At 29.0% G+C, this 23,836-nt stretch overlaps 1 protein-coding gene across 1 annotated transcript in view; it reads right to left on the bottom strand.

Annotated features, from left to right (window-relative positions):
• LOC129950371 (uncharacterized) overlaps positions 1-10,649 on the bottom strand; it is a 60,537-nt gene extending 49,888 nt beyond the window's left edge. The window contains exon 1 of the mRNA XM_056062314.1: positions 10,347-10,649. The gene's annotated coding sequence lies outside the window, so the exon portion shown is untranslated. The remainder of the gene's footprint in view (positions 1-10,346) is intronic.
• Positions 10,650-23,836: the final 13,187 nt, after the last annotated feature.

The raw sequence follows: 23,836 nt of genomic DNA, 5'->3' as shown, positions 1-23,836 counted from the left end.
CCAGTGAATTTGTGTATGTCAAGTTCTTTAAATTCTTAAGCAATTGAACGAGTGCGAAAGAAGGTTCATCTCATAGAATCGCTTACGTTTTCAAGTACAGGCGGAGTCTTGTGCATCGAATCAACAGCAAACTGTGTTGTAAACAATTTGGATGTATAAATTGAGCTTATAAAAGGAGTGTCATTTGAAATGAGCGTAGGAACCGCCAACGACGTAGAGTTGCGCACTTTCTTTTTCAAATTACTGTCAAGTATAGAAATTCGTTTTTGAACCACACATCAAGAATGTTGAATGCCTTACCGATTTCTATTTTTTCCTATAAGTTTTAAATTTAAAACTTTAAGCTTAATGTCCACCTGGATCTTCCCGTAAACCTTGCCATAATTTAGAAACAATTTGCTTCTCAAAGTAAAGACCAAGCAAAGAAATGTTTAACAATTATTGTTCTGAAGTTGAGTTAATAAATAAATACAAATCAGTTTAAATTTAAAGGTACAGAGAAATAAAAACAAATTGAACAATTTTCATTATTTTGTGTGGATTGCTAAAAATTTCAAAGTCCCTAGAGGGACTTATTATTTTCAAACGCATTTTTCGAAATAATTTTTGAAAGAAATTTGCAATATAATATTTTTTCTAAATTGCCTGTAGATTAACTTTGAAAAATTTCAAACCTAATTTCACCTAAAGTCTTCTTTTTCAAAAGATATCTTTTTTGTATGAATAGAAATTAGTTTAAATTTTTATTTAAAAAGTCTTATTTTCATTGGAATATTTCTTAACAAAGCAAAATAAAACAAGTTGTATAGTTTGTTGGTTTTCATAATTAATTCATGTGCATAAATTATTAAACTATATAGACAGGTAGTGATAAAATGTTGAGATTTTGCAAACCTTGAAGTGTGGAAAAGTTGTACAAACAAAAACCTTCACTATTTATTATAACAGTAGAAGTTTGACTAGTAATTTTTTGTCGAATTTTTAATTTTGTTTTTAAAGACGTTCAAGACGATAACAATGTAAAATGTTTTTCTTATAGAATAATTTACAAAAAATCTATGACATCAGTAAATGTAACTACGAACTTAATTAAAATTATTATGTTATTAAATGAAGTTTACCTTGCCCTTAAAATATTTAATGTACAGGAAATTGATTTACTATTTGAACTTTAGTCAGTTCAATTTATAATCGACTAGATTTTATTAATAATGGTGATTAAATAACTTCTAGTTCATTACGTTTAAGGTTATAAATAATTCCTTGTGTAAAGGCTATCTACTATAAATGGTCCAAAGTAAGTCTAAAAGTTAAATAAAATACAACAAAATAAAAAGCAATGAAATTAAATTTTGTATATGAAGTAATGTTGAATATTTTGTTCTTCTTTTTTACTATATATTTGATAAACCGGACGAATTTCTAATAAAAGTTCAAAAGTCATTATTTTTAAATAATTTTCTTGGATCGAAAATGTATGTTATATGTAAATTATATAGTTTATGGAGTTCTATTTTATTGGAGTCAGTTTATGGTTTATTTTACTACTTAAGAATCTTTTCTGGCGAGTGCAAAATAATGTTTATAAATAACATTATGAATTAAAGTGGTCTAATATAACTTTGATTAAAGTTTCATACTCTTTACGTGATTGGTATTTAAGATCAATTTTAGAGACTTTAATGCCTTTTATCCACTTAAGTGTGATGCCTTAATCTGTGTTATCAACTTATAAAGACTTGCCAGAATATGTTCAAGTATGATCAAGTAAGTTTTAGCAAGGAGTGAAAAAAGTACTTAATTCAGTTTGAATTTATTTCCTTGATTTTATAATAATTGGAAAATAAAATGAACTGGTTTGATTTTATTGCCTTTCCGAAGAAATGTACCTTAAGCTTCAATTAATCTAAAAAGTGTACCTGCATATACTTACTTAAAGAATTTTCAAGATGAATAAAAATATAATGACAGTAAAAAGATAACCACAAGAATGTTACATTTGCAAATCACCAACCGGATAAAATAATTTCTATTTTATTAAGGGTACAAAATTAGTCGCATACAAAAGTTCGGAACTTTTCTTCCATTAAGTGTCTTGGTAATGTTATTGGGCTTAAGAAAAGATATGGTTTGGCTTTTCAGCATTAGCATTTCCCTTTTGTAAACAAAAGTTTTAAATACAACACTTCCTTAAGAGGCCTTAATGCTTTAAGAACTTAAGGCTTTAAGAATCCCTTTTTTTAATCTAAAACGCTAACTATTACTTTAACATCACTTGTACAGCGTCTTAGTGCAATGTTTCATGTCTACCAATCTTTTATCGATATTTAAATAAGCAATAATCTAAAAGAATATCCAATTGCATTCCACTTCTCAAATACTCAAACTTTTACGAATGCCCATCAGTTTACCCCTCCGCAAGTACTGTCAGGAATAGAGATTTGTTTTTCAGTCGAACATCAGGAATGTTGGTATGATTTATTGAACTCTGCTTTCCCCTTTCATTTTAATACTCTGCTTGGATATACATTGCAAAGAAACCCGATTAGTAGAAACCTGGTCACATAAAACCCATATTTTATTCTTAAGTATTTTTGTACCTTTTTTTTAAAACCCACTATGCTTAACTGGTACCATACGTTTGTTTTTCATGAAAAAATTACAACAAACAAAAACCCGGTTAGGTGAACAGAACTTAATAATTCTTTTTCATTTGTCTTTTCTTTATTTTTTAACGTTTAAATGAATTTTGTCCACTTAAGTCCTATTTTCCGTTAAAGGTTTCTTTTGAAACCAATAAAATACCCTTATACCCAGGAGTAATTTTTAATCCTGTTTTTGTCCGGTCTACCTCAACTTACACGCAATCAAATCACAACAAACCACAACAACATGATCCAAGGTCATAGCTCTCCCACTTCGTTCTTGGATATCTCCTATAGATATCTTTAAGAGTTTCTTATTTGTAAGCCAGGAAAAAAAAGGAAGAAAATTCTGTAGGAACGTTGGAAAAGATTATTTTTATTTTTATTGCATAAAATTACCATAGCTTGAATTATTTACGTCTTTCGTTGCTCCAAGATTTGAGCCTAGTCCATAGTTAGGGTTTGGCTTTAATAAAATATTTTAAACTGGTTTAGGTTTAGGATTAATGAACTTATTTCTGGTTCTAGGTAACTTCGTACATATTATTATTTTGGGTACGTTTTGTTTTGTGTCGATTTTAAAACTAGCTTAAGCTGAGATTAAAATATATAGAAACGATCTATGATGATCTTAAAAGGGTTTGAGTTTTATCTGTTTACATAAAAATCTTCTTTAAAATTTACCTTTTCAATGTTATTTAAGTTTTCTATTTAAATTCTTGGTTATATGAGTGATGTTCAAAAAGATGAATGGGTATTGTCTAAGTTGTAAACAATTCTGAGAATTTTTTTTTAATTTTGGGAGCGGCATTTAAATTTATTAGTTAAAAGTCGGAATGTTCTCTTAAGATTATAGATATAGAATTGATGATGTACCAACTCGCAAAGTCAACATCAAAGCTGTCAGTTGTTATGTTGTGGGATCGTCTTTGCATATTCTTGGGTCTTAAACATCGTTTTGAGAATAATTTTTTGTATGATGACAAATTAGGTAGAATGAAGGAATATCTTTTGATTTTGACTATGATAAAATTTTGGCAAGTTATAATTAATTATGTTTGAAGTCGTCACAAATAGACAGTATAACCTTGAAATACTACAGACATTCCTGCTTACATCATGTCAATAAATAATATATAAATAAAGTTGAAAATCCTCTTATTGCGTTTATTTTTTTTTATATTTTAAGAATGTATAGGGTTATCCAATAAGAGGTTTTATTTTGATAAGAAAATGAGAATTTTGTAAGGGATACCAATGGAATGGACTTCGAACTGTGACTGCACAATGTTTGTAGTAAATTTAACCAACTTCAATACATTATTAAAGCATAAGTCAGTGCATTTTTTTAAATAAAACACCAAAAATAAATGCTTTAAAATTCACAGCTGGCTGAAAAGCAGATTATCCAAAATGCAACCTCTTATTGGAAAACTATTTCCGTTTTAAGTTAAACAACATTTTTTCGCAAATTGAAAAAAATCAGTAATTTTAACTTTTAAGTTAAATAGTATTTCAAAGAAGTCATTAGTCTCAAACTTGATTTAATTCTACATTCAAACTATGCTATGTTGTCATAACAAAGTAGTGAATCTGAGAGATCTTTGAGATGTTAAAAATTCATTTATGCAAATACATATTTTTTGAATATCAACTGGTTATGGTTTTTATTTGTCAATAATTCGATATTTATGCATTCGATTTTTTTACAAAAAAAAAAAGACTTTAATACTAATTTTGTTTTGATTTTAAAGACTCAAAATAAAAAGGTCTAACATTCAATATTATATCACAAAAATTAATTTATGAGCGGATTAAAATAAAACTTTTTAGTTTTTGCAACCATGTGCACATTTCAGGTTTCCCAAAAATAAATCAATATTCATTATTTTTATATAACAATTTTAATGCTGTATTAGTTGTGAATATTTTGAGCTCCAAAAAAATCCATTAAATAATAATTAATACTCAAAATAACAGACAAGAGATTAAACGAAGTTCGTTGATAAAATTTTAAAGAATATGGTAAGTAGTGCGACTTAACTGGTTTTGACAACTTTTTTTTGAAAGACTAAAACTTTTATTGTTATTATTATGAAAAGAAGTTTTTTCTTTATGTTGCTATTATAAAAAAATGTACCACTGGGTGGAACAGGCTGGTTTTTCTAGTTGAAGTTACCTTAAATAGAATTATAACACATTTAAGAATACATTTCAAATGAGTAAGAATTTTTTACTTTTAATTTTTTGTAAAAGATCATGAGCTTATGTTTACAAAATTTAAAATTTTTCCTTTCAACTACGATTTTTCCAAACATATTAAGGGAGTTACTTTTAAGAATTTTTAACTTCTGAAATTTGAATACAATGTATTTAAAAAAATAACGAATGTTGAACATTTTTTTTCTTAAACGTTAATTTAATTAACTTTAAAAAATCAATGGATAGAAAATCGAAAGAAGTTTTGTAACTGGTAAGCATTTTTAATGTTGTCTCTAGAGCAGTTTTATCTTGACTGAAAGTACCGTTATGTTTACATGAAATGTACTCAATTTTTCCTTTTTCGAGAAACTGACTATAGACTATAAGAACTTTAAGATCTTTGGACTTGAAGTTGAAGGTAGTTAGTATTCGGTGTTTAAAACTGAATATCAATTCCAATCTGAATTTAAAATTTTAACTAAATCAAAAAACAGATGTTCATTCAACTAAGAAAATTGTTGAATTAAATAAAATTGTTCGCATATCACTTTTCGGAGAAATTCAAAAACAATTAAAACTGTGGATTAAATTTGTATTTGTTTTTCGTGGTATTGAAATAAAAAGAGGCTGAGATGCGATCTACACTGATAACTGTCGATTTGTTTAAAACTTTAACAAAATATTTATAACAATATTTTGTAAGAGATAGTTAATCTTCCATTGTTCTCCTAATACTAAACTCAAAAACCATCAGTTTTTATTTGTTGTTTTTTAAAAAAATTGTCAGTTGAATTTTTCCAAAATATTAACTAAAAATTATCAACAAAATTTTAACGAGATTTTTAATCGTAAACTAATTTTTATCAATTTCTGTAGCATTTTTTGTAAGTTATTTCTTTCATGATCCGACAAAAAAACCTCCCGTATCTTAAGACTTTTATATTTAATGCTATTTATAGATAAAATGGTATTCCGGGCAAAGATAGATAGAGGTCTACTTGCCGTTTTTAGTAATCATTATGGCGTGGCCCTTATGTGACAGTTTGGTGTGCTGTTGCTGAATTTGTTGTGTTAGGTCCGTATTTTTTCGAAGAAAATGGGCAAAAAGTTACAGATAATGCGGATCGCTACTGTCACATGATTGAGGCCTTCCTCCAACCAAACTTAAATCAGTTTACTAGGAACCACAAAGAGGTCTGGTTCCAATTTCAAAAATCAATAAAATTGTTTATTTATTTGTCATTGTCTTTTAAAATATGAAATATCTTGTTGCTTGAGCCTGTATAGACACATATTGATTGAATTCTTAAGCACAGAATGAAATCATTTGCCTTCACTTATTCAAAAGATATCGAGAAGAGAATATCATTATTTACCAATTTCAAAATCTGTTTTTGTTAACCAGGTTCTTAGTCAAAAGCTAATGTTTACCAATTTCAGTAGCATTTCTTAAAAGTTTTTATTTCTTATATAAACAAATATAAATTGGGTAAACAAAACTAATTTGAAGCCATAATCTTCTATTGTTCACTAGATATCGAGAACTGAACATCAATTTTTAAAAATTTTGTTTTTTGTAGATTTTATTTTCTTATGAAAAAAATGGACTGTTGGATTTTTATAAACAAATTACTGAATATCGAAAACAATATTTTCTGTAAGATAAAATACGTTTGAATCCAATACTTGTAATTTTTGGAAATGATATTTGAATCGAAAGTAAATTTTTACCAAGTTTTAGTATTTGTTTTTTGTTTTAGGTTTTACTTTTTTGTAAGATTCAATTTTTCTCAAAATTTAAGCGAATGTTGACAAGAATATTTTTGTAAAGATAAAATTAATTTGATGCCAATATCTTAAAGATTTGAAAACATATTTGAGTCGAAAATGTATTTTTACCAAATTTTGTAAATTTTTGTTTAAATTTTTAATTTTTTTGTAAAAAAAACTGTTAATTCAATTTTTCTCAAAATCTTAATAAAGGGTGATTTTTTTGAGGTTAGGATTTTCATGCATTAGTATTTGACAGATCACGCGGGATTTCAGACATGGTGTCAAAGAGAAAGATGCTCAGTATGCTTTGACATTTCATCATGAATAGACTTACTAACGAGCAACGCTTGCAAATCATTGAATTTTATTACCAAAATCAGTGTTCGGTTCCGCTTTTTTATCGACAAATTTTGTTCAGCGATGAGGCTCATTTCTGGTTGAATGGCTACGTAAATAAGCAAAATTGCCGCATTTGGAGTGAAGAGCAACCAGAAGCCGTTCAAGAACTGCCCATGCATCCCGAAAAATGCACTGTTTGGTGTGGTTTGTACGCTGGTGGAATCATTGGACCGTATTTTTTCAAAGATGCTGTTGGACGCAACGTTACGGTGAATGGCGATCGCTATCGTTCAATGCTAACAAACTTTTTGTTGCCAAAAATGGAAGAACTGAACTTGGTTGACATGTGGTTTCAACAAGATGGCACTACATGCCACACAGCTCGCGATTCTATGGCCATTTTGAGGGAAAACTTCGGAGAACAATTCATCTCAAGGAATGGACCGGTAAGTTGGCCACCAAGATCATGCGATTTGACGCCTTTACACTATTTTTTGTGGGGCTACGTCAAGTCTTAAGTCTACACAAATAAGCCAGCAACTATTCCAGCTTTGGAAGACAACATTTCCGAAGAAATTCGGGCTATTCCGGCCGAAATGTTCGAAAAAGTTACCCACAATTGGACTTTCCGAATGGACCACCTAAGACGCAGCCGCGGTCAACATTTAAATGAAATTATCTTCAAAAAGTAAATGTCATGGGCCAATCTAACGTTTCAAATAAAGAATCGATGAGATTTTGCAAATTTTATGCGTTTTTTTTTTTAAAGTTCTCAAGCTCTTAAAAAATCACCGTTTAAATGTTGACAATAATACTTCTTAAAGATAAAACTAGTTTAAGGCCAATATCTCAAAGTTTTGAAAAGATATTTGAGTCGAAAATCAAGGTTTACCAAACTTTAATAGTGTTTTTTTTGGTTTTTATTTTTTGTAAAAAAAAAAACACTTTATTCGATTTTATCGAATGTTAAAAACAATATTTGGTTAAAGATAAAATAAGTTAGAAGCACTTAATCTCAAATTTTTAAAAAAATATTTGAAACGATATTTAATTTTTACGAACTTTTAGTAGGTAATGGTTTTTTAGATGTTTATTGTTTTATAAAAAAAAAAACTGTCATTTTGATTTTTATCAAATTTTTAGGGGATGTTAAAAACGTTATTCTTCGTAGCACAAAATTATTGTGGAGATAAAATCATTTTTTGTTTGTAAGATTTCCGAGGTGAGAAATATTTTTTTTTCAGTTTTTTAGATATATAAGAAACCGTTAATTGGATTTTTTTTCTTCAAAATATATACAATTCAATTGAAGCCTTTAGCGTTATTGGTTCGTGAGATATTTAGGGTTTACCAATATTTTTTTTACAATTTTTTAAAATTACTATGGTAAAAAAACCGCAGACGCAAATTTTTTTGACAGGCCTTTCTACATTATTATGTGTATACGAAAATTTATTTGAAGTCGATATCTTTACTGGTTCTTATGCTATGAAAGACGAAACAGCTTCCCGAATGTTCGGACATATAGGCCTACGAACTAACGTAAACACGCACGCACAGTAATTTTTCTCAAAATCATTTATTTCGACTCTAGTTACATTGAAACGTCAAGAAATGTCAACATTTTCAATTCAACAAATTGAACCGATTACCATAACTTTCTATGGGAAGTTAAAAATATTCTTTCCAAGGCCGTATTTCTAATAATTCTGTGGATTCAAAGCCTTTTAAAGAGCAACTACTCGCATTTTCCTCGAAATGAAGTTTACCAATTTTTCAGATGTTCTTAATCAAAGAACAATTGAGGATCTTTGGATCAAAAGAGTAACACTCTTAATTTTTACCTACCCACCTTTTAAGTCCTGAATTATTTAATAGACTTGAAATTCAAATTGCGTATATTTTAAATATATTTTTTTCAGCGCTGAAATAGCTTATGTGTCGGTATTTTCGATACCGGAAAATTTCATTTTGAATTTTTTGCAAAAATTATCGGAAATCTACTAAATCTCCATAATTCACGCTTTTATTGTCCTTTAGTAAAATAAAAATAAAACTATTAAACAATTATCCGATAATTTATATAGAAAAGCAGCGACTTCTTAAATATCAGGGATAGTTTTTCTAGTAGAAATCAATGATAAAATCAGTGCTGTAGTATTTTTTTCACAATTTTATCAGCAATTCAGCAAAACAGGTCAGCTATTTATACCTTCCGACATAACATTCCTACAAAAAGCATCCACATTTATATGAAACGGATCAGTTTGTGATATTTAATATTAAAGAATCTTAAAAAGTATCTAAACCCGATTGATTTCCATAGAAACTTTTTATTGCTCGAAAGAATTTATTTAAAAACAAAATATTTTAACAAATTTTCTTCTATCTTCGTTCCAAGAACCCCAAAGACATTACTAATCGAATTTATTAGAAATTCCACTTAAATTGTCATCAATATTTAAATAAAGTTATCTAAATGTTTCTTATATTTTTCTTTGAAAATTCCTCAATACCATTATTGCTATAGGTCTAATCTAAATAACTCCATTCAAAAACATTTTTTCCTTCACTTGATTTTACCATAATGAAATTAAAATGAAAAAAAGAAAAAATGCGGAACACAAATCGAACTATCAGACAACAAAAATCTAAACATACTCGTATCTTATAACTTCACTATCATTTCCAGCTCTAAAAAAAGGCTGATCACGTATCACAAATACCTCTTCCATATAATACACTCTTGGAATTTTTAAACTTAAAGGAGGTGGAGAGATATAAAGGTAGACATGGTGCATCATCAACATTTGAGCATGCTTTTCCGCATATAAAATGTATATTGCAACAAAAATACAACAGAGAAAATTAATACACCCAGTTACTAAAATACTAAAAAAAAATAAAAAATTAAAAATCAGAACAAAATAAACAAATTTCTCCTTAACAGAAAAAAAGAACAACTTTCTCAAAAAAAAATAAAACCTTGTTACACTTTTCATCTTAAGCCTAAAACATAAAACCTTTTGATGTTAACACTTCTTGACAATCAAAATAAAATCTGCATGCGCACTCTTTGAACTTATTCTGTCTGATTTTACTTTTTTTTTTTTATTTAATTCTTCGTTGTTTTTTTTAAATGAAAATTAAATTCTGTTTTTGGAGACACCAAAACTCCGAACGAAATCAAGTTAACCGGAAAAATTTCACTTTTACGATTCTTTTGAGTTGAGTTGACATAACTTTTTAAAATATTAATTTTATGTGCTTCTGCTTTGCGTGTGGTGAATTTATTTAAATTTTTGTTTCAGCGAAAATGAAAGCGAAGTGAAGATGCACTTTGTATGAATATTTGAAGATACTTTTAAGAAGAACTCAAAAATATACCTAAATTAAAATATGAGACACGTTTTGGATTTCTTTCTTCTTCTTTTTATTTTTCTATATTTCTTTTTGAAACACTTTTTTTTCACTAGAATTCTCGAGGAATTCTTTTTTTGAAACACTTAAGTTTTCCCGAATTTTCAAAAAATTGAAATAAATAAAACATTCGTCGGCAGTAAAAAGAAAAACGAAGAAGTTTCTTTAAACAAAATTTAAAGCGAAAGAAAAAAAAACAAAAATGTTGCTTCTTCTTGACGCTCTTGAAATTGAAACGATCGCGACGACGACACTCGGTGTAACTAAAGTTGAAGAAATCTTTAATCACCGGATTGAGATACTCTTTCTGTGGCTCGACTTGTATTCGTATATCTACCTAGATACTTTTTCTGATGACTTTGTTGTGTAGATACTTTTGAATGGGGCTTAACACAATACTACATTTCTCAAAAAAAAAAAAACAAGTGGCTTGCGTTTTGTCTTATTGTTGGGCCTGCCTTGGCTTGGCCCGTTGCTGATGTATCTCACTCTCTGATTGCGCTAGCTGCAGACCGGACTAACAGACGCGACGAACGCACGGTTTCTTGCTCATATTGCGGTTGGCCAGTATCTATTTTTTAAGTCGTGCATATAGAGAGTAGGTATTAAGGCCACAATATTGCAACCAGAGCAACTAGTTGTTGTTTTATGTCTTATCACTCTCTTTTTCAAAACTTGGTGGTTTTTTCTTCTTTTTGTTTTTCATCAAAGCTCGGATTCATATTTTGGAAGATTTCGTAAATTTATTGCTTTTGCTCAATGAGATTTCTAAATTTTTGATGTACTCGTACCTCCACGTGAATCTAGGTTTTGAATTTTATGTGAAATGTCTGATTGTCAGATCAATGAGAGGGCATGGCTGAGCAAACATTTTAGAAGCCAAGGTATTTGAATAATATAACGTCTGACACCGAAACGGGATGGGCTTGAAGAAGATTGTTCATGTGGTAGTGACGGCACACGAGGGCTGAAGCAGAAGATTTATTATTGTTTTTTGTATTTTGTTTATGTTTCGAAGCCGGATTAAAGGCTGATTTAGTTTCATTTCTGGGTGAGGTATTGTTAAGGAACAGGTGGAGAATTTTGATTATTGGGTGGCGATGTTAAAGTGATGGAAATGAAATTTATATACAAGGTCGTTTACATACGCCATATACCAAAGCAACAGTGTGATGGATTTGATTTCTTAAACGTGCTTGATTTTTCAATGAATACTTAAATAATGAGGATTAGAAAATTATATTTACAATGTGTATAAACATTTGTTTTTAAACATTATAAGAACTAGCATCAGCAAAAAGATGTATTTTGTTCTTTTAGTAAAAAATCTACTAAATAAATGTTGGTGAACAATTTTAACAATAATTTTATCAAAATGTGATTAGTATCTAATTTAAAATATAAAGTTTATCCGATATTTTTAAATTTAAAAAGAATTTATGTGAAGAAACTAAATAATCCAACAAACTCACGATGACAGCGATAAAAAAGCAACCGTTAAAAGGGCTGTTCTAAAAATGTTAACGTGGCTTACGATGAATTTTCAGTATTTATCACTCATTAATATTTTGGGTCATATAAAATATTTCTAGTACTTCAGGAGGTGTTGAAAATTTAAATAACAAAAAGAGGCTGGGAAGAGACCCACACTAACAACTTCCCATCCTATATTTTGATTTGTCTTGCTTAAAAGTTTGTAGGTTTTCTTGTTGGGTTAAAAAAGTTGTCAGTTGAATTATTCTTAAAAATTTTAAAATTACCAACAATATTCTTCATAAAAAGAAATAGTTTAGTTTGAAAATCTAGTTTTGTTAAATAGATTTTTAGTCTAAAACAACTTTTTACCAATTTTAGTAGCATTTCTTAAGTTTTTACAAATTTAAAGAATGAAATTAATTCGAGAGATATCAAGAACCCAACATCAATTTTTACCAAATTTGCTTACTATTTTTTGTAGATTTCATTTTTTTTTATGGATAAAAAAGACTATTGAATTTTTATAAAAAAAAAAGTACTAAATATCGAAAACAATATTTTCTGTGAAATAAAACAAGTTCGAAGACAATATTTTTAATTTTTAAAAAGCTATTTGAGTCGACAGTAAATTTCTACAAATTTTTAATAATTTTTTTGTAAAAAAACTGTCAATTTGATTTTTTGCAAAATTTTACTGAACGTTGACAACAATATTTTTTAAAAGATAAAAGTAGTTTAAAGCCAATACCTCAAAGTTTTGAAAAGATATTTAAGTCGAAAATCAAGTGTTACCAACTTTTATTATTTTTTTTTGTTTGTAAAAAAACTGTCAGTTCGATTTTTACCAACATTTTTTCGAATGTTGAAAACAATATTTCTTATAAGTTAAAATCTGTTCGAAGCCATAATCTCAAATTTTTGAAAAGATATTTAGTCGAAAATCAATCAATCAATTTTTACCAACTTTTTTACATTTTTTGTTAGGTTTTTAGTTTTTAGCACCCATTAATATTTTTCGTCTCATAAAATATTTGCAGTCCTTCAAAAGGTGTTGAAAATACAAATAACAATATTGTTTTGGAGTTTTTGAAATACTGGAACTAAATAACATTTTTTAACTTTACCATGGAATGTGCAAAAAACAAAATCATTTAAATGGTCGCTTAGGAAAGATTAGCTTATCAATTATTCGTACATTTCAGGCAGTGCCTCGGCCATAACTTCAGGTTTCAAATCGCAACTAATTCTTCTGTGTATACATAATCATACAAAATCAAATGCTATATATAGAATATTGACGTTAAATTACACGACCAGGAAAGTTATCATTTCTTCGTCTTGTTGAAACCCCATAACATTCAAGTCATGATCTTCAATCGCTGTTAAAAATGAGGTGCACCGACGAAATCTTCAAGTTCTGGAAACGCCAGGAAAATAATCAATTTGGATCATTATCAACACTTGCTTCAGCATTTTTTTCATTTTTTCCAATTTCTTCAATTTTGACAATCGCTTCCGTAGTTGGTCGTTTATGATGACTATTTTTGTAATGCACTAAAATTGGCTACGTTTACCACTCTTGTATTACCTTTCAAAATTTAACCACGTTAATTGATTTTTAAACTATCCATTAGCGCAAATTTTAAAAATTCAATTGATATCATGTCACTTCAAATGACAGCTCATTTGACAGGTTTCAAAGGTTTCAAATGCCAGCGTTCCCACCTTCAAAACACTAAATGAATCATATTTTATGTTATGGGTTTTTCAAATTAGGACTAACTTTAATATTTTACATTGAAAAAAGATATAAAAAACAAAATTTTTCATTATAATGAAGTTTACGAACGAAGAAACTTAAAAGTTATACAAACTTAGTAAAACGTGTTTTTTAAGATTTGTGGTTTTTATGAAGAAATAAAACTCATATATTTTGATGGTATGGCCAAAAATTTGTATGTTTTAAAAAAGATAAGGGTTTGATATTATTAACTTCCCAGGAGGTTTTTGTAATCATGCTTCGAAGTTTCAAAGTCATTAGAATCTAAATAAAAAAATTAAAATAATTTTATGTAACAAAAAAAGTTTTTGACGTCAGGTATAATTCTAATTAACAATTTTTTTTTACAAATGCTAAAACTTTGGTAAAAATTGATTTCTGACTCACATATCTTTTTAAAAAACTAGAAATATTGGCTTTAAACTAATTTCATCTTATATAAAATATTGTTTTCGACATTAAGTAATGTTTATAAAAATCCAACAGTCAGATATTTTCATAAAAATTAAAGTCTACAAAGAAGTATTGTACGCACAATTTTTAAAAATTGATATTCGATGTAAAGTATTAGGAAAGATAATGTTTTTAAATTTTTTGTCTAACAAAATATTAAAAGCAAGACAAATCGACTGACGTGACAAAAAAGATATGGGCAAATCAGTTGGTATCATCGGGATCCGCGAAACATGTGCCAGCTGACCGGCTGCGGAACCCGTAATGATAGTTGCTACAATCACATTATCTCTTAATTCTTTGTTCATTAGTCTTGAACCATTACACATATTGGGAGGGCTTACATTTTTTAAAGCATAAAAGGCGTACTTATTTTTAATTTTAGTTCATGAGGTGTCAAGCCAGCTGGATTGAAGGAATTTAGTGCACTGGTTAGTGCACTGTATCTTTAATGTTGCACACGGTGTCAGTTGATTTGTAATATTTAAAGTCATCTTTCAATAATAATTTCGTTTATCTCATTTACTGAGTCGTTTCTGGGTGACAATATCGGTCTCGAACAGAGCCAATGGAAATTTCTTACTGTAAGATTGTTGATGTGTTTATAACAATTTCTAGACTGTGAATATCCGACAGTACTTGGTAGCTGTTTGCAATTGGAGTAGTAAATTTTCCGTCTCCTAATTTAGGTATATTTTCTGAGAAAAATTACCACCGCGGTTATTGCATAAGACTGATCTCATGTTCGTGCCCAAATTGAGAGTTTTAATTGATAGTCAGAAAGGTGATGCTTTGAGGCAAGCTTTAATAACGTCGGCACGTGTTACAACTGGTAGAGTTTGACAAAAGTTTCCAGTGAAAACAAAAGATATGCCACCTATTATATTGCATGAGTGTCTTACATCTTTTAATATGCGGTCCACTGCTTCTACATGAGCACTATGGCTCATTGTGATCAGCGACGCGTCCTGTAAGAGCTTTCCAAGTGGACCATTTTTACGGATCTAAAGAAACAGCCAACGGTAATTTAAACGTAGAATTATCCGTTTCTCCATCATTTAATGGCTTTGCAGAAATAAGCGAACTTTTGACAATACTAAATTTACAAGAAAGGTTTTACCCGTGCCACCGGGAGCGTCCAGAAAAAAAAAGTTGACCACTGTTATTTTCCAAACTTTCAATTATATCATCTTACGCTATTTTTTGATCTGCCGCTAATTTGGTTACATTTAAATTGACAAATTCTGACAACTCGTTAACATCATATGTACCGCGCGGTATGGCAGCAACTACATTTTGTTGTTCTTCTCTTAAACTTTTGTCATTTAATTATTTGTCCTATCTTTTAATACTCTTCGCAGCATATGCGATGAAAGCCATTTTATGGATAATTTTTTTTACACATTAGGTTGGTTTTAATAGGAATTTTTAAAGATTTCTATAGTTATCTAGTCCTAAATATAGACTATGTTACTTAATAATAATGTAGCTTTCTAATGAAAAAAGAATTATTAAAATCGATCCAGTACTTTTTGAGTTTATTCGTTGCATACAAAAATACAAATCTTTCCTCTTTATAATATTAGTGTAGATAAAATGGCAAACTGATCTTAGCTTAAATCAAGTGACAGCTGTCAAAAAATCAGCTCCGAAAACTTACTTCTAAAAAATACATCCGTTACAAGAGTTCCAAGCCAGTGAAGCCAACTTACGTAAAAAAACTTAAAAAATTAGGATAGTGTGAGAAATATGTATTAACGAATCAATCGCCTTTGACTCCATTTCAATACCTAAATGGTTTGATTACACCTCTAGCCATTAGTAAATTTCCCACTGATATTCTGAAATATACTAACATTGAAAAAATAATTATGCCAAAAATTGCAAACTCATATTACCTTTTGACCGATTTCTTTAATAATGTCATTGGCTTAAAAAAAACTTAATAATTTTCATCAAACCAGAAGTAAAATTTTTAAAAGCTTACAAAATCATCAAAGATTTTCAAGTGATTATTATCACACGCACAGCATCATTTTCAGGGACACATTTTTATTGAATCACTTTAAGCTTCACGGGACATTTATCAAGAGTCAAATTTATTAATTGAAACCGCAACCTACCCTTAAGCTATTTACCAAAAAATTGCTACCAACTTTCGGTTTTATGTTTGGTATTTCGGTTTTATGTTTGGTATTCGCAAACTATCATTAAAAAAAAACTATTCCGTTGGCCTTTTTTCAAGTTCATGAACAAAATAGCTGAATGAAAGATATAATTAGGTATCTTATTATTATTAGCTATCGCGTTTTCTTTTATTCAATTTTTATAAATATACGAAATATTGTTTTATGCAACCACAAAGTTTTTCGCAATCTCTCATTGGTTAAATCAAAAATTTCAACAAAAGTTTAAAAGACGAGAAACAAAAAATGTCAAAGCACCTGTGAGTCAAGGTCAATTGATGATTTTTAATTCTGCTTACAAATAATTTGTTTCAAACCCCTTCCACTATGAAGCAGAGCGTCATAAAATGCAATTAAAAAACTATGAATCTATTTGAAGAGTAAATAAAAAGCCAAACCAAAAAATTGTTGGAGCAGACAAATAATTATTATTTATACGTTTTGTGTAATTGTTTATTTTTTTTGTTCATTATTTGTTAGTTTCGTTTCTTCTAATATTCGTTGAGTTTCTCTTTCTACACTTTTTCGTTTTTAATGATTAATTGGGCCACTGCCATGGCCCGGTCAATGTCATCTTCAACTCAAGACTTCAAATACTGAAGTCAATTTAGTGGGTCATTTGCTTTTGCAACATCATTTCCCATCATTTGACCCCACAGGGTATAAGTGAATGGAGATTTGTTTGCAGTCATGACCTTAAGTTTAAAGATATCTGTGCAGATACTAACTTTAAACAACGTCAAAGAAGTGAAATTATAGTCAATATCGTGTTTTTGGGGTTACTCTTCCTTCCTCCACATGGTTTCTAGGTTTTTTGAAAAATCAGCTTACTATTTACAAATTCAGGAAGTCATCTTCCAATTTATACAAATTCTTACATGTCAATTTCTCAAGTCCTAATTTACAAAATCCTACAATATTTGTCTACCCTCAAATATGAAGAAATTCACTTAAAACTCACAAAAAGAAGTCATTAGGCTTGAAACCATGAGATCTTATGTATCTAAGCACACCTTGTGTGTTGACTAAAAATCTTACAGCTTCTGAATCGTATTTCATATAAAGTCTTCTGTTGCATATACTATTTTTGAGGTTTTTGTATTTTTGTAGCTTGGCTATTTTCACATGCAGCATCTTAGTTTAAAAACAAAACAGAAAACCTAAGTTGTGGCAACTATTGAAGATATGTTTACACATGGATGATGTGAAGAGAGAGGTGGTAAAAATAACCAAAACTCACAAGAAAAACCTGAAAATCAACTTTAATCTTGCCTCTTGCGCAGCACTTTTAGTGTAGTATGAAGTTGCAGCTATGTGGCGGCTGCAAATGTGGCTGGCTGCAGCATGGTGAACTCGTTGCTAACACATTCAATATAATACCTATGACAGACAAACAGTGGGGTTGAAAGTATGAAAAAGAACACCAAATTCTAAAATTATTAACAATTTGTATTATATTAAATTATTTATCAATCTTTTGCGTTCCGTAGTTCTGTGTTAATGAAAAAATGTGAAAAATAGTTTGACATTTTCGAATGGGCGGTTTATTTTTTTTTGACAGCTGTCATAATTTTCTATAATGGATTATTAATAAATGAAGCCAACTGTAAAGTGTCTTATTTTATTTTTACTCACTCACTCACTGTTCGCCTTCAGTTAAAATTGGTGCTACAAATGATAAGAATGTATCCTAGCAGCTGTCACTTTTGATGCTGTCATCTTTTCATATTTGACACTTAAGAAATAAGAATGACACTTAAAAAATGGAATGCTTTGAACTTGTAAAAATGTACTACAGAAACGGCGAAAAATTTGCCTAATCACGTTTGGGTCGTTCTGTAACACTTTCAAGCCGAGAGCTTCACTCGAATAAAGGGTGGTTTAATTTTAAGAGCCGAGTTGTTTTTTTCTGGATTTCATTTGATATTTCTCAATTTCAGAATAAATTAATTTGAATCATAGAGAGCTACACAATAAAAAAACGCGTTACAGTTTTTCAGACTTATTATGAAAAAGGGGCGTTCAAATGAAAATGATATCGTGCACTTTTTGATTTATTGATTTTTGGGTCAATTTCATCGTCCAAATGTGCTAACAATCAGAAAAATGGTACTATTAAAAGTGTGGCTAGAGAGCCGTCCACCTCAACTCGTCGTTGTGCTCAACAATTGCAACTCTTACGCTCGTCGTTGCTTAAAAAGTGGCTATTACCACGCCTGCAAGGCATAATTGTGTCAAGAACTAAAGCCCTTTGACCATTTCAAGCGTCGGAGTGGTGCCAACAAATGGCAACAGTGGATAGTCAATTTTGGAAGAAAACCATCTTCAGTGATAAGCCACATTTTCACCTTGGTGGCTCGTTAAGAAGCAGAATTGCCGATTTGTGATTGTCGAAAAACCAATGCAACACAGAGTGACTGTGTGGTGCGTTTTATGGGCTGGCGGCATCATCGGTCCGTATTTTTCCAAAATTAGGACGGTCAGGCAGTAACTGTGAATGGTATTCGCAATCGTGAGATGATAACAAAATTTGTAAGTCCCGAATGGAAGATACGTGGACGATATGGCCGTGTTATCTCACGTGTTTGTAATGGCTATTGGCTGCGAAAGTCATGTGATTTGACACCGTTGGACTTTTTTCTCTATGGTTATTTGAAAGAAAAAGTGTACATCAATAAGCGGGAAATAAATCAGGAGCTAAGGGATGAGTTAATTCGGCACATTAACGGCAAAGAACTGCAATTATGCCTCAGCGTCATCGAAAATTTAGATCATCGGTTGGAGGTGTGCCGCCGAGGTAGAGGTGGCCATTTGGCCAATAATTTATTTTATACATAATTGAACTATATAAATATTATCATAATAAAAAGAAATGACACTTCATTTTTAGATAATTTGTATTTTATTTAAAATCTAATTCGCCCCTAAAAATTTAACCACACTTTAAAACTTAAAACATTCGATAACTCGGAATAAGGAATAGGTTTTTTAATTATATTCCCATGGGAAGTTATTGTAATTATTCCGATTTGTCAAATTAAAAATGTTAACATTTCTCAACGTTTCAAGGTCCCTAGAGTCGAAATAAAAGATTTTTAGAAAAATGTTCGCGACGTTTTTTTTGTCGTCCATAGCTCAAGAACCAGAAGAGATATCGACTTCAAATAAATTTTGTTATACAGATAATATGGCAAAAAGATGCAGAAAGGGCTCTCAAGAAAATAGCGTGGGTGGTTTATTTACCATAGCAGTTTAAAAAAAGGTTAATCGTAAATATCTTACGAAACCAAAAACTCTAGGGACTTGAATTAAATTATTAATTATATTGTAACTTAATACCAAACAAGTATATTTTTTGAAAAAAATATAATTAACGGTGGTTTCAATAAATTAAAAAAAAAATTGTCACCTCGAAAACCTTACGAACACAAAATGATTTTATTTCCAAAACAATTTTGTGCAATGAAAAATAACGTTCTAAAACTTTGAGAAAAATCGAATTGACATTTTTTTTAACAAAAAATAAAAAATTAAAAGAAAATTTAACATAAACTGGTAAAAATTGATTTTCGACTCAAATATCTTATCAAAACTTTGAGATATTGGCTTTTAACTTATTTATCTTTTAAAAAATATTGGCGTCAACATTAAGTAAAATTTTGAAAAAATAGAATTGACAGTTTTTTTTTATGAAAAATAAAAACTTAAACAAACAAATTAATAAAAGTTGGTAAAAATTGAGTTTCGACTGAAATATCGTTTTAAAACTTTGATATTGGATTCAAACTACTTTTATCTTTTAAAAAATATTGTTGTCAACAAAAAAAGTAAAAAGTGATTTTCTACTCAAATATCTTTTCAAAAATTTGATATTGTGGATTCCACCTAATTTTATAAAAAAAATAGTACGCAAATTTGGTAAAAATTCATGTTCATTTCATGATATTTCTTAAATTAATTTCATTCATCCAATTTGTAAAAAATTATAAAATGCTACTAAAATAGGAAACAAAGATTTTCGACTAAAAATCTCTTCAACAAAACTAGATTTTGAAACTAAACTATTTCTTTATATGAAAAATATAGTTGGTAATTTTAATTTTTTAAGAATAATTCAACTAACAACTTTTTTAGCCCAACACGAAAACCTACAAACTTCCCTACAAAACGGGATGGGAAGTTATCATCGTGGGTCGCATCCCAGCCTCTTTTTTATGTTTATATTTTTTGATATAATTGATATAAATTTGTTTGTTTTACTCCAATTTAAAAATTATTCTGCACCAATGTAATTTAAGCTGCGCCGCCGCGCCGGCTTGAAAAATAGTGATGGTTGTGTAGCTGAATTTTGTGTGCAATCTTAAGTCTATACCTGCTCGCTGCTGGTTGCGCGATTATTTTATGTTGCGCAACATTTGCAACTGTGGCCCTGTTGTTGAAAATATAACATCCATACATATGTACGAGTATATAGAAATCAACAGCAGCTGGCATTATGCAGGAAGAAATTAAGTTTTTATTTTGTTTATAAAAGAAAAATCAAAATAGAAATAAAAAAATGTAACAAAACTCACACTGCGCGATCTATCCGCATCATTGAACTCATTCATTGTGGAAATGAAATTAGATCATTCGTTGCTCTGTTTTCAATTTTATTTATTATAATATTGATTATTGTCATTCTATTAAATTAGATTGATTAATTTATTTGTTATATTTTTCTTTTTTTGTTTTTATTTTCTGGGATGGGCAGATGCTTGGAAAAATGTTGTCATCCATTCAACACAAAAGAACTGAAGTGAAAACTTGTACAACATTGTTGTGTAACATCAAATCAAATGTGTTTCATTCTTTCAAGTTTAATCAAATCAATTTGACTAGGTTAACATTGTTTTATCGAGGAAGGGAAAATGGGTTAGAGGTTTTGAACTTTTTTTCAATAAAAATTTTTGTCATTCAAAATAGACTGTTTGCAACATTTAAAAAAGTCTAAGTTGTCATAAAAATACGTCGTTTTGTCTTATGTGGATACATAAGTCAATATTTTAATTGTTAAAATCCGTTTAATGAATACAAAATTGTTATTTAAAAAATTATTATTCTTATTTCATTTCTATATACAGTTTCTGTAGTTCGGGCTCTCGTGTATCTTGTCACGTAGGTTCAATTTTCTCTTCCTAGGATATATGTACATATGACTTTAAAAAAAAAAGAAAACAATATTTATAAGCTGACTAAGTTGGTGCAAATACTTTTTGTTTCTGTTTTAATAAGCCATTAGTTTATGTTTACTTAGCTTTTAATTCAATAACTGACTTAAGTCTCTTAGCCATGTTTAGTGTTACTTCAGCAATTTATCTTGAGTCTTACTTTTCTTTTATTTGTTGTTTTAAATTTTTGATAAAGCTATTAGCTATAATATTATTCTGTTATATTTTTTAATTTTATGTTTATCATTCAAGTTTTTAAATTTTAAATAAATACTTACAAAACAAAAAAACAAGAATTATTGTTTTTTCTATTTTTGTTGATCATATTAATTTTTCGATATTCATTCATTTGTATGCTTGAAATGTAAGCAGTCGTTTTATTTATTGGTTCTTCTATGATGTCAATATATTTTATAGAAAACGTCAAATATATATTTTTGTTTTTATTTGAACTTAATATAGGGTTGTCCAATAAGAAATTTCAATTTAAACGCGTGTATAGTTTAAATTTTAGCAATGGAGTAGTTTCTGAATGGTTATTCAAAATGAAAGGTCTAATTGGAAAACCCTACATTGTAGTTACACTTCCATATATTGTCAATAATGCTGTTTGTTTTGGAATATAAATATTTTGCGTAAATTTATGTATACACAAATATCTATTTTTAGATTGGAAAGCGTGGAGAGAGAAAACCTAAAATAATAATAGTCTCAGTCAAAGCTTTAGATAATTTTTACAAAGGTGTGAAAAATAGAATCAATTTATAGAATAGAAATACATTTGGTACTTTTTTAAAACTTTTATAACTTTTTGTTGACGGTACACATTAGCAACAACCTTAAGTTGTTTTATAAAAAATATATACCTATGTATTTAGTCTAAAAAAAGCAATGGTATTTCGATTCTGAAAAATAATTGAATTATACTTTTAGACGAGTTGGAGACCTATAAGTATGAATTCACATATGGGACTTCAATTCAAATATAACACTTATTTCACTTTCACTTCAAGTTTTGGACTTGACATTAATTTGGTGTTTAAGAGATTGCAATCATTTTTCTGCTTATTATGAAAGTGTAGTCTAGATTAGAATTTGTGGTTTCTGATATTGACAGCAGAAAATTAAATTGAAATCTCTTACCACAAAATAAAACATAATATTAAAAAAAAAAAAAATAGATTGGAAACGCTGAGGTCAATTAAATTAAACATTATTCCAAGAAGGTAAAACAATGATGAGTACAAAATTTGCATAAACAATTAAATCTTTCACGTGACAAAATAATTTAAGTTTAAGGAAAAGTTTTTTTGCCTACAAAATTAAAAATCATTTGCTTCTTTTTTTGCTTATAACAAAACCAGTCTTTTGTACACCATACTTTGGTAATAATTAATTTCTGCCAATAAACAAAACAAAAAAAAGACAAATCCACAGCCTTCACCGCAAAAGCTTAATTGCTTAAATCAACTAAATTATGTATGTATGTACTTCCAAAATGTGATTACATTATCTGCGGCGGCGCGTGTTTGCTTCACAAAATTTAAGTTTTCATTAACAATTAAAAAATAGCAATTTTTTTCATACCTACAGAGAGGCTCTTTGTTGATAATTATAAATTTTATTCTTTTTGGCATTGAAATTAATATAAAATAATAACTTTACATCATTTAAAAAGAACCTTCAACAGTTCTTATGAAATTACTTCTTAAGTCAAATCTGTTAACAAAATTTACTAAATTACCACATCATGTAATCTTAACAAAAGGTTCACCTATGCCTTCAATTTGTGATTTATCATTCTTTATTTTCACTTTTATTTTTTGTGATTGTTTCATAGCGCCACAGTGATTAATTTTAAAATAAACTATCCAACTCAGGTACATAAGTATATTTCTTTTCTTTTGTATAAATCAGGAAGTTTGCTGTTCAACTCTTTTGTTTTCTTGCTTGTAAAGAAAAGATCAACCACATCAATTGTACTCGCGCGCTTATTGTTCACGTAAACAAATGTAATTGTTTGACATTGAAATTTAAGTAAATATTGTTTATTGTTGTTAAGAAAAAGAAAAGAAATTCTGATGATTTCACTCAATAGGAATCCTCTTTAAGTAAGGGTCCTTCACATTAAATATCTACCTTGATATCGATATTATTGTTATATTGTATTGTTGATGTGTACTTTTTTGTGCGTCTCTTTTTGATACGCCTTTCTGATCAAAAAAACGTGTGAAAAATACAAATTGACACAGTGTTAATTTTGTTTTTTTTTCTTGTGGCCACAAAGAAAGCTACATTGCAAACACAAGAAACAATCGAACAAGTGAATTAATGTGGTTAATTTTTTATAAA

The sequence above is a fragment of the Eupeodes corollae genome, chromosome 3 (assembly GCF_945859685.1).
Source record: "Eupeodes corollae chromosome 3, idEupCoro1.1, whole genome shotgun sequence".
Lineage (NCBI taxonomy): Eukaryota > Metazoa > Arthropoda > Insecta > Diptera > Syrphidae > Eupeodes > Eupeodes corollae.
The sequence above is the reverse complement of the archived record's forward strand: the minus strand, read 5'-3'. Positions and strand labels throughout refer to the sequence as shown.